The following is a 14,752-nucleotide window of genomic DNA, read 5'->3' on the forward strand; positions in this document are numbered from 1 at the left end:
ACACTTGGCCCCGTAGCAAGCCACCGTTTGATAGCAGAGGACAGCTCCACCCATGAATCCCAGCAGAAGCACCTCACGTCGCACAAAGGGCATGCAGAGGCAAGCTGTGGTGATCAGCCTCTGCTGGCAGACAGGCAAAAAGGCAGGCCCTGCACACACCTCAACAACAGCAACTGTGGCTCAGATGCAGAAGAGAACAAGGCCCTGGTGAGCATAGAGTCCAGAGCTTCTGGGCACTGTGCAGGATGCCCATTTCAAAAAGCCATTACTTTCAAGACCAGGAGGCATAGCAGACTATCTAATAAAAAGGAAGAAACGGAAACCCAGACAAAATGAGTAGGCAGAGAAATACATTCCAAACAAAAGAACAAGATAAAACACCAGGAAAAGAACTAAGTGAAATGGAGATTAGAATCTTCCTGATAAATGATTCAAAGTAACAATCATAAAGATGCTTACTGAACCATGGCAGAGAGTTGATCTCAGTGAGAATTTCAACAGTGAGATAGAAAATATGAAAAAGAGCCACTCAGAGCTGAAGAATACAATAACTGAAATGAAAATATACAATAGGAAGAATAGCAGACCACTGGAAGTAGAGGAAATAAAGTGATGGAAGACAGAGAAGAGAAGAGTAACAAAGCTGAGGAGCAGAGAGAAAAGGAATTTCCAAAAATGAGAAGATGGTATGAGCTGTGTGATGACATCAAATGAAACCATAGTCACATAACAGGGGCCCCAGAAGGTAAAGAGAGAGACAAAGGAGTAGAAAGTCTCTTTGGGGCCCCAGAAGGTAAAGAGAGAGACAAAGGAGTAGAAAGTCTCTTTGAATAAACAATAGCTGAAAACTTCCACAATCTGGGGAAGGAAACAGACACCCGGGTCCTGGAAGCATAGAGAGCCCCTAACAAGGTGAACCCCAGGACAACAACACCAGACATACAGTGATTAAAATATGAAAGATTAAAGATAAAAATAAATTTAAAAGCAGCAAGAGAGAGGCAGTTACCTAGAAAGGAAATTCTGTAAGGCCATCAGCATATATCTCAGCATAAACTTTAAAGGCCAGAGTGAGTAGCATGAAATATTTAAAGTATTGAAAGGAAAGAACCTACAGACAAGAATTCGTTACCCACTAAGGTCATCATTCAGAGTTGAAGGAGAGATTAAAAGTTTCTCAAATAAATAAAGGCTAAAAGAATTCACCACTCCAAAACCAGCCTCAATACATTCAAAAAGAATGATATTGTATCAGGCATCTTTTCAGATCACAGTGGTATGAAACTAGAAATCAATTACATGAAGAAAACCTGAAAAAACACAAACACTAGGAGGCTAAACAACATGCTCCTAAATAATCAGGGATCAATAAAAAATTCAAAGAGGAAATCAAACAATATATGGAGACAAATGAAAACAGAAACAGTGGTTCAAAATATGTGCGATGCAAAAAACCAATTCTAAGAGAGAATTACATAGTAACACAAGCCTACCTCAAGAAACAAGAACAATCACAAATAAACCATCTAACTTCACAACTGAAGGAACTAGAAAAAGAAGAACAAACAAAGCCTAAAGTTAGAAGTGACATAATAAAACTCAGACCAGAAATAAAGAAAATAGAGAAGAATAAAACAATTTAAAAAAATCAATGAAACCAAGAGCTCATTCTTTGCGAAGATAAAGAAAAGAGACAAACCCCTGGCCAGACTTATCAAGAAAAATGGGATACAAATAAAATCAGGAACCAAAAAAGGAAAAGTTACAACTGACATTACAGAAATGCAAAGAACTATTAGAGAATTCCATAAAAAATTATATGCTAATAAATTGGATAATCTAGAAGAAATGGACAACTTTCTAAAAAAATACAACCTTACAAGGTTGACCCAGAAAGAAACAGAAAATCTGAACAGACCAATTATGAGCAACAAAATTGAACTGGTAATCAAAAAACTACCTAAGAACAAAATCCCTGGACCAGATGGCTTCACTGCTGAATTTTATCTGACCAAATACACATAAAGTAGAAGAGGAGGGAGTACTTCCAAACTCATTCTATGAGGCCAGTGTTACTCTAATACCAAAACCAGGCAAAGACACCACAAAAAAAGAAAATTACAGACCAATATCCCTGATGAACATAGATGCAAAAATACTCAACAAAAAATTAGCAAACCAAATTCAAAAATACATAAAAAGGATCATCCATCAAGAACAAGTAGGATTCATCCCAGGGATGCAAGGATGGTACACTATTCAAAAATCCATCAACAGCATACACCACATCAACAAAAAGAAGGACTAAAACCATATGTTCATCTTCACAGATGCTGAAAAAGCATTTGACAAAATTCAACATCCATTCATGATAAAAATTCTCAACAAAAATGGGTATAGAGAGCAAGTACCTCAACATAATAAAGACCATATATGGCAAACACACAGCCAACATCATACTTAAGAGCAAGAAGCTGAAAGCTTGTCTTCTAATATTGGGAACCAGACAAGGATACCCACTCTCCCCACTTTTATTCAACATAGTACTGGAGGTCCTAGCCACGGCAATCAGACAACACAAAGAAATAAAAAGCATCTAGATTGGTAAGGAAGAAGTTAAACTGTCACTGTTTGCAGATGACATGATATTAGATATAAAAAACCCTAAAGAATCCACTCCTAAACTACTAGAACTAATATCTGAATTCAGCAAAGTTGCAGGATACAAAATTGATGCATAGAAATCCGTTATATTCCTATACACTAATGATGAACTAGCAGAAAAAGAAATCAGGAAAACAACTCTATTTACAATTGCATCAAAGATAATAAAATACCTAGGAATAAACCTAACCAAGGAGGTTTACTCTAGAAACTGTAAGCCACTCATGAGAGAAATTAAAGAAGACATCAATAAATGGAAATCTATCCCATGCTCATGAATAGGAAGAATTAGTATTGTCAAAAATGGCCATCCTACCCAAGCAATTTATAAATTCAATGCAATCCCTATCAAAGTAACAATGAACTAGAGCTAATAATCCTAAACTTTATATGATACCTTAAAAGATCCTGAATAGCCAAAGCAATCTTGGGAAAGAAGAACAGCTGGAGGCATCATGCTCTCTGACTTCAAGTTCTGCAAAGCCACAGTAATCAAGACAGAGTAGCACTGGCACAAGAACAGACCCACAGACCAGTGGAACAGAACAGACAGCCCAGATATAGACCCATGCATATATATGGTAAATTAATATACAATAAAGGAGCCAGAAATAAACAATGGGGAGAAGACATTCTCTCCAATAACTGATGCTGGGATAACTCAACAGCTACATGCAAAAGAATGAAACTGGATTACTGTATAACTCCATTCACAGAAGTGAACTCAAAATCTATTAAAGAACTAAATACGGATATGAACCCATAAAACTCCTACACGAAAACAGGCAAAAATCTCATGAACATAAGGATAAGTAAATTTTTTTCTGGAGATGTCTCCCTGGGCAGGGGATACAGAAGCAAAAATAAATAAATGGGACTACATCAAACTAAAAAGCTTCTGTACAGCAAAGGAACCATCAATGGAACAAAATGGCAGCCTATGTTATAGGAGAGTATATTCATAAACTATTTATCCAATAATGGATTACCATCCAAAATATATGAAGAACTCATAAGACTCAAACCCCAAAAAATCAAATAACCCCCTTAAAAAAGGGGCAAGGACATGAACATTTCTCCAAAGAAGAAATACAGATGGCCAACAGGCACATGAAAAGATGCTCCACATCACTAATCATCAGGGAAATGCAAATAAAACCCACAATAAAATATGACCTCATACTAGTTAGAATGGCCACTGTCTAAAAGACAAGAAATAACAGGGGTTGGCAAGAATGTGGAGAAATTGGAACCCTTCTACACTAATGAAGATTGGTGCAGCCATTCTACAAAGCAGTATGGAAGTTCCTAAAAAAACTAAAAATAGAAATACCATACAACTTAGTAGTTCCACTTCTAGAAATTTGCCCAAAGAAAACAAAATCCCTGATTTGAAAAGACATATGCACCCCTATGTTTATTGCCACATTATTTACAATAGCCAAGATATGGAAGCAACCAAAGTGTCCATCTCTAGATGAATGGATAAAGAACATGTGGTACATATACACAATGAAATATTATTCAGCCATAAAAAGGAAATAAATCCTGCTATTTATGACAACATGGATGGACCTAGAGTATATCATGCTAAGTGAAATAAGCTACGTGGTGAAAGACAAATACCATATGATCTCACTTGTGTGGAATCTACAACAACAAAAAACAGAATGAACAAAATAGCAATAGACTCACAGATACAGAGAAGTGATTGGTGGTTCATCGGGGTGGGGTTGGGATGGGTGGATGAAATAGGTGAGGAGGATAAAGCACAAAATCTCAATCATAATACAAATTAGTCAAGGGGATGAAAGTACAGCATGGAGAATATAGCCAGGAGTTCTGTAACATCTTTCCATGTTGACAGTAATTACACCAATTGGGGTGAGCATTTAATAATGTACATGACTGTGGAATCATTCTGTTGTATAGTTGAAACCAATATAATATTGTAAATCAACTATACTTCAACAGCAAATATATATATATACATATGTATACACACATATGTATATAGTTAAAAGGAGCATTTAGTTTAGAACACACAGACCAAGGTGTGGTTGCTATTTGATAGGCTTCAGCATAAATAGACATATAACACTGGTTGGTTATATATTAGTTAATGGGTTAGTTCACTATGAAACCACATAATGTTTATTATTTAACTTTCCTGTCACTGCTTTCTTTATGTATGGGTGTTAACCTTATTGATAAATATTCAGTTTGGAGTTAAAATGTTAAGTATGTATGTTTAACAAAATGGTTAAATGAGTCGTTGCCTTCTCCCTCGAGCCTCGTTGTGCTCTCTGGGGGTGGCCTCACTGTCGGCCTCGTCCCCAAGACAGAAGCTCGGGTGACACGACCCCTCAACTCTTCTCTCCTGCGTTGGGTGGGCTACTAAGCGCACTGGACATGCTGCTCTTAGAACGTCTCCCGAATTGCTTTCCCGCTGTTTCCACCGCCGCTGCCTTAGGACAGCAGCGCCAGCAGCCTCTAATCTAATGCCCACCCAAACCCACCTCAGTCCGGCCTGAACGGTGCTGCCAGGTTCCCATCTCAAAATTCCTAGCTGATCACATTTCTCTGCGTTAATTCCTGATTATCTAAAAGTTACATTCCATTGTCTTTACCATGGTTTTCAAGGCCAAAAGTCTCTATTCAGATAGAAATCTAGTTTGGAAACCTCGTTTCTTATCCACCCTCACCAGCTGGAGGCGCTAGCCTCCTACAGCAGCGATCCCTCCATCCTCACTGCACCTGAGCACACCTTGCCGACACACTTTCATACCTTTGCACAGGCTTTTCTACTCCCACGGATGCTCCACTCCCCCAAATTCCCCATTGCTAGGCTGGCAAACCCAGCGTAAACGTGGCCTCCTCCCAGAGGCCTTTCCTTCCCTCGTTGGCCGCACACCCGGGCGGAACAGACCCTTCCCCGATGTGTTCTCTCAGTACCTTATGCTTGCATCACCTTCTCCACACTATTTTTTTTAATATGTGTCTGACTTTCCTAGAATATTATGAATTCTTTGAGGAGGAGTAAAATCAAGTTTTTAACTCAGTAGCCTTATGTGACTAAGATTGGACTCAGTAAAAGTTTGTTAAGCTATAATGAACTAATTTAACCTACACTGTAAAGGGGATTGTGAATAAAAGTGTGCATAGTATCTGATTTACAAGAAATAAGTAAAATTAGATTTTGTCACAGATTGTAAAATGATCACGTATGTTCAGGAATTATTTTTTTAATTTGGCTCATTTCTTACTTCATAAAATATCATTATAACAATATTATTGCTAAAATATATTTTCATTTTATAAAAATACTGAAGAGAATACCATCTGTGTATGTGGTAATTTGTTACCTACCACTTTCCTTACCAAAGTCCTTGAGCTAGTTTACAAGAAAAAAATAAAGGCAGGTAAAACTGAGAAAACATTTAACTTGGAAGAAAAAGTTATTGTGCACAAAAAACACTGTGCATGGAGAGAGAGATGTGGGAGGTGGGAAAGCAGTTCGTTTAGGAAAGAGGTTATAACCGGTTCCCAAACCTGGGTGATCATCATGATTGCTTGGAGAGCTTTATCAAATCTGATTTTGGGGCCTCAGCCTTTGGGATTCTAGGGTAGATCTCAAGGAGGCCCTAGAACGGGCTTCCTGAAATGATTCCCTAGGCCCTTCCAATGAGCAGCCAAATGCTCATTGGGAAACCTAGGGAAACCACTAGGCTGAGGGAAGCCACTAAAATATCATAGATCTGGTGAACTCACAGTGCATGGTTCTCTTTGAAAGTTATAGTTGATTCCAGCAAAAAGAAAATTTCTAAATATTTCAAAATAGGAAAGCCACAAAGAATAGTTTCTTTCACCTAGCCTAAAAATTGAGACATTTAGTTACTAATCATAAGAAGGTGGTCCATATGGCATTATGCTACATTTCCACCAAAACCCACGCTTGAATTTGGAGACATGTTTAGGAGAGAGGCCACAGCGCATGCGCCGATGACCGCCCTGGACTGCCCCTCCTGGAGCCACGTCAGTCATCTACCAGCTGCATGCAGTGGCACAACTGCCTATTTGGTGGGTACCACAGTGTCGCTTATTTTCTCAGGCCACAAAGAAGCTCTTTTAAAATAAATGTTCTAAGTGCGTTGGCAGAATACTAAATTCAGTTCTGTCTCAGAAATAACATTCTTATTTTTAGGCAATTGCTTGATAAAGTAGTACTTTTGTTTGGCAGTAGAATCTTGGCACCAAGATGACCCTGATTTTTAAAAGAAATAAATAAAGCAAACAGCACTTTTGTAGGTATTTCAAAGAAAAAATTTTGAAAGTGTTAAAAGTTGTATCTTCTAAGATTGTAAGTTTTTCTAACAGCTGGTCCATTTAAAGTAGTTTCGAGGGAGGAGAGATCCATATGTCCCCTAGATCGCTCCGCTATGTACTAGTGTATTCTCCTCATCCGTGCCCTGAGATTTGTGTTGCTTTGTGATCTGGTATCTGAGTCAGTAGCAGTGGTTGAACTTCTAATTTAAACAAAAATTGCAGCCTTGAGTCCTGTCACTGTAGTGGTAGGGGAAGGGCTGGTAAGGGGAGGATTCTTAGAATAGAAACAGGCTTCTCTTCCTTACCTTCCAGAAGTCTCAGTACTCTAAGGATTATACTCGTGACGTCTGAACTGCTTATCTAGCTGAGCAGAAATAAACTCCTTAATGGGTATTTCCTAGTAAAACTCTGTTGTTAGCTAAACCCTACTAAGCCGAGAGGTCAGAAGTAAATGGTGAAGAGAGGAGAATGGCTAGTTTCAGAGAACATGAGCATCACCCAAACCCTTCCAACTCATGTACCAGCTTCCACACTCACACACACACTCAAGCACCAGCTCTCCCCCACACACTCATGCACCAGCTTCCACACACACACACTCATTTACCAGCTCACACACACACACTCATGCACCAGTCCCCACACTCATGCACTAGCTCACACACACACACTCATGCACCAGCCCCCACACTCATGCACCAGCTCCCACATGCACACTCATGCACCAGCTCCCACACACACTCATGCACCAGCCCCCACACTCATGCACTAGCTCACACACACACACTCATGCACCAGCCCCCACACTCATGCACCAGCTCCCACATGCACACTCATACACCAGCTCCCACACACACAGTCATGCACCAGCTCACACACACACACTTATGCACCAGCTCCCACACTCATGCACCAGCTCCCACACACACAGTCATGCACCAGCTCACACACACACACTTATGCACCAGCTCCCACACTCATGCACCAGCTCCCACACACACATTCATGCACCAGCTCCCACACTCACACACATTCATGCACCAGCTCCCATACACACACTCATGCACCAACTCCTCCCCACACACACTCATGCAACAGCCCCCACACTCATGAACCAGCTCCCACACACACACTGGTTCTTCAAGGATAAATTACTGCTGGTCTCTGCTCTTAGGAAATGCCAGTCTTCCTTTCTTTCAATTATATTAGGTAATTGCTATGATCTTATCATACTAATTATAATTATCAGTATATTGTATCTGATGAGCATTTACTTTATACAGGGCAGCCCACTATGGTCAGGCAAAGGTATTTTATTCTACATCTTGAATTTTCTCCATTATACTAGGGTTGTGGTATCTCTAAACCATAGTGTTAAGTATATGCATAAGTTGGGTGTCGCTTTGTGACAAATTCTGAACTTACAATAAACACCTTTACATTCAAATTACACAAATACTTTTAACAAGGGTTTGGGGGAGGTTTAATAAAATATTTGGGAAAGATATTTTTTCTTGGCTTTTGAGATTACAATTTCATTTGAGTATAAAAACAAGTCAATTCTATACACCACAGAAGTTTTACTTCTTTTAAATAAGATTTTTTTAATGTTAAGCTTTTTTGATGAAATTTTTCTATAATATAATGCCTTCTGAACTCTACTGGACATAACTGAATTTAACATAAGAGCATGCAGTCATTGTTATAAACATGACATACATTGATATGCCTTCCCATGCAAGTGGAGTTCACAAAGCTACCTGCACCCAAAACTGAATAGCCTCAATATACTATAACTTTGTAGTTTTTAATACCTTTTTTTAAGAAGTCCTTTAGTAGTTTGCATCCTTCTGTCTGATAGTTCTTGGGAACTGTTGCAGATTTGCCTTAGCAGCTGTGTTCCAATTATAGTTTGGGGAATCAGATTGCCAAAGTTGTTGAAATTATTTCTAGAGTAAAGGTAATTTCATGTCATTCTTTCTGGTTATCAGAGAATAATATTTTTGGCTCAGTGTTTACGTTATACTTTGGATACTTGAAGTCACCAGCAAAGGAAATTCTGGATAAGTGAGATGTTAAATCTACGGTATATTACAAATCACTGATGAAATTAAATGTAAAATACATAGAAGAGTAAGGAAATGAGTGGTAGTTAGGCTGAGCAAAAGCCTAGGGGGGTCTCCAAACTCACCTGTATTCATTTGTACAAATGGTTTCCAAAGTACTCCCTCTACTTGTGCCACATGTGTGAAGTATACACACTTTTTAGTATAGGAATACATCGAGGATTTCAATAACATAAGTGCGAGCTTGAGTTTTAGCAAACATTTACAAATATGGATCACAATGTTATAGTCTCAGTTTGGTAAAATCCACACTGGAAGATGATAATCGATCATATAGTCACATTGATTGCAATGTAAGTTGAATTAGATATTCTAAGTAGCCCAGTGTTTGAGAAAAGTAAATGGATTTTAAGATCTTTGGGAGAAATATTAAATATTACTAAAGCAAAAAGATTTGGTGGCAAATTTTGATGCAGAGATAATCTGATTAAAGGTTTACATGGCAGCTGGAAAGGATGAAAAGTAACTACAGGGGCTGAGCACCTGTCAATCTGTAGGCTCCTTTCTCAGAAACACACACACATGTCAGTAGGGAATATGGCAAATATCTGACTGTTCAAGCACCATGCTACAGTATTCCAGTAATAAAATTTTCATTTTTAATAAACATTCCTATTAAGTAAATATGTACCTCTTTCTTTAACATAATGTACAATTAAGACAACACCTGTACCATCTCAGAGCCTTATAATGTAGCACAGAATAAGTAATGCCCTGAGAGAGTAAGCCCTCCAGCAATACTTGATTTTTTTTAGCATGTATTGATCACGTCCTCTGGGCCAGGGCCAGCCGCTCTTGAGACAGTGGTGACAGGAGTGGCAAGACTGGAGTCGGCTGGCCTGAGCTACCATTCACACCCAGGTGCCTAATTTTAATGTGACTGGTGTTTGCAAGGTTTCCTGGGCCTGGCACAAGGTATGACTTGTGAATTAATAATACAGATCTGTCACGGACTGATTATGTACCACCAAAATTCATTTGTTGAAGCCCTAGCCCTGGTTTAATAGTATTTGAAGATGGGGGCTTAGTAAGGTTACGGGTTGGATGAGAGCGCAAGGGCAGGTCACGCGTGATAGGATTAGCCCCCTTCTAAGAGCAGATACCAAGGGCTCGCTCAACCTCTGAGAATGCACAAAGGAGATCATGTGAGCGCAGAGCAAGACGACGGCCACCAACAAGCCACGAGAAGAGGCTTCGGGTGGGACCTGCCCTGCCAGCCTTCAGGCCCCCAGACCTGTGCAACACAGAGTCCTGCCACTCAAGCCGCCCCTTCTGTGGCACTTTGCCATGGTGGCCCGAACGGATTAAGACACCTTACCTGTGGGGAAAGCAGACGGCCTTACATTCGGATAGGGCTATAGACAGTTAAGCTAACTGGTCAGATTGCCGATTACTTAATACAGAAAGGAGTCGACAGAGAATTTCCTTTCCTAGACTATTTGGAAGTAGAAAAGAAAACTATCTGAGGCTGTTTTTTTCCCCCGGTTGAACAGTGAATCAATAAAAAATTGTGAATCTGCCTGTATACTGACTCCATCTGATGAGAACGTGATTTCACCAATTAGAGCAAATCTCCTAGATATCTCTGAACCTTATTACTTGACCATTGAAGAATGAACAATTCAAGCTGGAAAAATTTTATTAGAGAGTCTTCTCTTATTTAGAAAGCAGTTTTTATAAAACTATATATGAAGCCTTGGCAGGTACTTTTAAAATTTAGTAACCATAATGTATTTAACTGGTATAGGGACACCACATTAAAGAATAATGATGCTATTTCCATTCTTTTTATGGCTATACATCCACATCCTTGTAATGCCCAGTGCTTAGTTCAATTGCTTTACCCCAATATTCTTGATCACAGTTCATTTTTGATGAAAGGAAACATCTGATTTACTAATATAAGACCAAAGAACTATGAATAATAAAAATGTCAACATTGGGATAAACTGCAAAACAGTGTGTAGCAAACTGAACTAATAATTTAAAATGAAGTATATTCCTGAATTAATTTTAATAACTATATTTATATTTAATATACTATAGTTATTAATTATATAGTAGAGTTAATAACTATAGTTAATACAACTACATTTATAAACATAACTGAATAACAGTGGTGAGAAGTTTTTCTTGTCATGGGACAATTACTTAAATGGAATGATATCAAGGAAAATTAAAATCTAATTATGGAGTTAAACTAAATGGTTTCTATGGTCTCTTCTAACCCTGAGATTCTTTCTATGATATAAGAATTTCAAAGAATTCCCTTATCTATAAATTAAAAGGAAAATGGTTTGCCTGGAACACTGATCTTGGTCATACATACACTGAAATCTTTTCAAAAGGGACATTTGGAATTTAAGTAAGAAGCACATCAAAGGGGGCAGAGAAGAGAAGATGGTAGAGTAGAAAGGCAAGGCAGGAACCTCCTCCCAAATCACATACATGAAGAAAATACAGCAAATATATCTAACCCTGAGGCTCCATCTCTCCCACTGGAAACGCAGCCCCAAGAGCCCTCCCTGCGCGCACCGCTAGGAGCCCATCCGCTCAGCCCAGCAGTAGCAACTTGGCCGCCTGGCGGGCAGAGGGGAACTCTCCCAGCTTTCTTGCCCCGTTTCATCCCTACTGGGGTGCTGCCTGCAGAAGCCAGCCTGAGGGTCCCTTCCTCCCCACAGGCGTCCAAGCCTGGTGCTCCTGTGCCACCCTGCCCTGGAGCCGCACACCGCTGCCCAGATCGGTCACCCTGAAGCCACACCCTGCCTGCAGGGCAGACAGAGAGCAGCCCGGCCCCAAGCGATTCCAGGCAGAGGCTCCGCTCTGATCGCAAAGGCAGCCAAGGCAAAATGCTGGTGCTGCAGACAGAAAGGAGGTGCTGCCCACTGCACACCGACTGACAGCAGCTGGGGCTCCTGCAAAGTAGAACCAGGCACTGGAGAGTAGAGTCTTGAGCTTCTGGGCACCACAGGACAGCTCCTTCATAAAGCCATAGAGCTGATCGATCTAATACAAAGTAAGAAACACAGAAACCCTGACAAAACGAGGCAGAGAAATGTGTTCCAAAAAAAGGTATAGGGCAAGACACCAGAAAGAGGGTTAAATGAAATGGAGATCACCACTCTTCTAGACAAAGATTTCAAAGTAAAAGATGTAAACATGCTCACTGATTTACAGAAAAATATTTGAGATCTCAAAAACTTCAACAAAGAGATGGAAGAGCTGGAAAAAAGCTACTCAAAGCTGAAAAATGCAGTAACTGAAATGAAACATACAGTGGAGGGATTAAAGAGTACATTACTGCAAGTTGAGGAGATCTTCAGTGAGATGGAAATTAGAGAACAGGAACACAAGCTGAGGAACAGAGAGAAAAAAGGATCTCAAGAATGAAATAATGGTAAGACAGCTGTGTGACCAATCCAAACAAAATAATATTTGCATAATAGGAGTACTAGAAGGAGAAGAGAGATACAAAGGGATAGAAAAAATCTAACCAAGGACGTGAAAGACCTGTACTCTGAAAACCATTAAGACATGCATGAGAGACATTAAGGAAGACACCAATAAATAGAAACCTATCCTGTGCTCACGGATAGTCAGAATTAATATTGTCAAAATGGCCATCCTGCCCAAAGCAATTTTCAGATTCAATGAAACCCCTACCAAAATGCCAATAGCATTTTTCAGTGAACTAGAACAAATAGTTCTAAAATTCACATGGAACCATGAAAGACCCTGAATAGCCAAAGCAATCCTAAGAAAGAATAACAAAGCTGGGGGGATAATGCTATGCTCCCTGTCTGTCAAGCTCTACTACAAACTCATAGTAATCAAAACAGTATGGTACTAGCACAAGAACAGAACCATAGATCAATGGAACAGAAAGAGAGCCCAGATATAAACCCACACATATATGGTCAAATAATATACAATAAAGGAGCCAGGGATATACAATGGGGAAATGATAGCTTTTTCAATAATGGTATTAGGAAAACTGGACAGCCACATGCAAGAGAATGAAACTGGATTATTGTCTAACTTCATACACAAAAGTAAACTCAAAATGAATCAAAGACCTGAATGTAAGTCATGAAACCATAAAACTCTTAGAAGATAACATAGGCAAAAATCTCTTGAACATAAATACGAGGTATTTTTTACTGGACACGTCTCTTTGGGCAAGGGAAACAAAATAAAAAAATGAACAAGTGGGACTACATCGAACTAAAAACTTCTCTACAGCAAAGGATGCCATCAGCACAATAAAAAAGCAACCTACAGTATGGAAGAATATATTTGTGAACAATTCATCTGATAAGGGTAAACTTCCAAAATATATAAAGAACTCATATATCTCAACAGCCAAAAGTAAATAAATAACCATATTAAAAATGGGCAGAGGACCTGACCAGACATTTCTCCAGAAGAAATACAAATGGCCAACAGGCACATGAAAAGATGCCCCACATTGCTAGTCATCAGGGAAATGCAAATCAAAACCACAATGAGATATCACCTGACACCAGTTAGAATGACCACCATCCAAAATACAAGAAATAACTAATTTTGGCAAGAATGCAGAGAAATGGGAACCCTCCTAGTCTGCTGTTGAGAATGTTAATTGGTGCAACTGCTGTAGAAAGCAGTATGGAGGTTCCTCATAAACTAATAATAGAAATACCACTCAATCCAGTAATTCCACTTCTAGGAATTTACCTAAAGAAAGTAAAATCCCTGATTCAAAAAGATATATGCACCCCTATGTTTATCACCACACTATTTGCAATAGCCAAGATATGGAAGCAACTTAAGTGTCCATCAATTGATGAATTGACAAAGAGGTGGTACATATACACAATGGAATATTATTCAGCCATAAAAAGAAAAGAAATCCTGCCATTTGCAACAATATGGATGGATCTAGAGGGTAGTATGCTAAGTGAAAGAAGCCAGGTGGAGAAAGACAAATGCCATATGATTTCACTTATTTGTAGAATATAAAAACATAGCAAAATAAAGGGAACAAAACAGCAGTAGAGTCATAGACACTGAGAAGTGACTTGTGGTTACCAAGGGGGAGGGGTTGAGGCAGGTGTGTGGGGAGGTTGAGGGGGATAAAAGGGCACAATAATTTACAGTCACAATGTAAGTTGGTCACAGGGACAGTACTACAGCACGGAGAATAGAGTTAGTGATTCTGTAATATCTTTCTTTGTTGATAGATAGTAACCACACTAGAGGTGGTGAGGACTTAATAATATGGATAACTATTGAGCCATTGTGTACATGTGAAACCAAAATAAGATTGTGTATCACTGGTACTTCAATAAAAGAATTAAGAAGCACATCAAAAAGGGAATAAGAAGTGTCTCTTATGCCTATACATTTACTCATTTGAGCAAGAAAAAACATAAATAAAATGAAATAGATTATTTGAGTAAAGAAACCTTTTAAATGTCAATTGTCTTTTAGTTATTTGTATTTAACCACTGATAAATTTTAAGTAGTAAGTCAGTAGGCTTCTGCACACTGTAGAAATCATGTATGTGAGTATGTTTATCTAAGTGAATAATTTTTTATTTCAAATCTGATAAACATAACAAAAAAATTTATAAAGTAAAACTTTCTGAGTAATT

This window comes from Manis javanica, chromosome 13 (genome assembly GCF_040802235.1).
Source record: "Manis javanica isolate MJ-LG chromosome 13, MJ_LKY, whole genome shotgun sequence".
Taxonomy (NCBI): Eukaryota; Metazoa; Chordata; class Mammalia; order Pholidota; family Manidae; genus Manis; species Manis javanica.